Source organism: Sinocyclocheilus anshuiensis, unplaced genomic scaffold, assembly GCF_001515605.1.
Source record: "Sinocyclocheilus anshuiensis isolate Anshui unplaced genomic scaffold, SAMN03320099.WGS_v1.1 scaffold1394, whole genome shotgun sequence".
Classification (NCBI taxonomy): domain Eukaryota; kingdom Metazoa; phylum Chordata; class Actinopteri; order Cypriniformes; family Cyprinidae; genus Sinocyclocheilus; species Sinocyclocheilus anshuiensis.
In genome coordinates, this window is record NW_015558696.1 from 275,220 (window position 1) to 276,424 (window position 1,205).

Consider the following 1,205-nt stretch of genomic DNA (forward strand, 5'->3'; position numbering starts at 1 on the left):
ATTAATGAGGAAAAAAAATTAACTTAAATGATTTTAGCAAATGGCTGCAATATAACAAAGAGTGAAAAATTGAAAGGGGTCTGAATACTTTCCGTACCCACTGTATTTACTGAGAAAAATGGTGACGTGATCAATACTTATTTTACCCTATATATATATATATATATATATATATATACATATATATGACTAATAAAAAGCAACAATAAATTAAATTACGTTTGACCTCAAAAATATTAAAAATAAACTATTTCAATAAAACGTCACAATAAGGTTTCATTTGTTAAAATTACACATTAATATGAACTAATGATTGAATTCTACTGCATTTATTAATCTTAAGTAATGTAAATTTTAACATTTACTAATACATTAGTTAATGCACTGTGAATTAACCTGAAACAACAATGATCAATATTAAGAAGGATTAATAAATACTGTAAAAACATATATATATATTTCTAATTGATAGTTCATTTTAGCTAACAAATATTAACAAATGACTGAATAACTGCTTTGCTTCCCTCCACAAATCTAAGGGTGTATTAGTATTAGGTATTAAAATTAAAATAATTCATAGAAACTACTCGGATTCATTCATTCATTTCTTTATTTAACCAGGTTAAAAAAACTCATTTAGATTAAAATCTCGTTTACAAGAGTGGCCTGGCAAAGAAAGCAGCAACAATTAACATAAATATACAAGTTTACATCAAAAACACAAATCAAAGATCACAACAACAATTTACCAGAGGATAAAACACATAATTTGTTAAAAGTAGCTTAAACTCATTTAATGACGGAAGCATGGTCAACTTTAAGATGTTTTGTAGATTATCCCAAGCCAAAGATGCATAATATCCAAATCCATTTTTTCCTAGCTCTGTTCGAACCCAAGGAAATGATATAACAGATCATTTGAGCAAAGTTTATAGCGCAGATTCATTCATTGTTCAGAATCAAACGGAATCAGACCGTCTAATCAATGAAGCACTGAACAGTGTGTTTGTCACCTCGGCCTGAAATCCCTCCACCAGAATAGCCACCAGCAGGTTGAACAGCACGTAGTTCCCAAACGTCATCAGAGCCACGAAGTACAGAGCCACCAGAGGAGACGTGGAGGCCATGCCGTTATACAGGACCACGTTCCAGTCCTCCTGAGTCAGGATCTGCACACACACACACACACACACACACACACACAC

General features: G+C 31.8%; 1 pseudogene; it reads right to left on the reverse strand.

Moving 5' to 3' along the window:
- LOC107681412 (voltage-dependent T-type calcium channel subunit alpha-1I-like) overlaps positions 1 to 1,205 on the reverse strand; it is a 72,826-nt pseudogene that overhangs the window by 38,818 nt on the left and 32,803 nt on the right.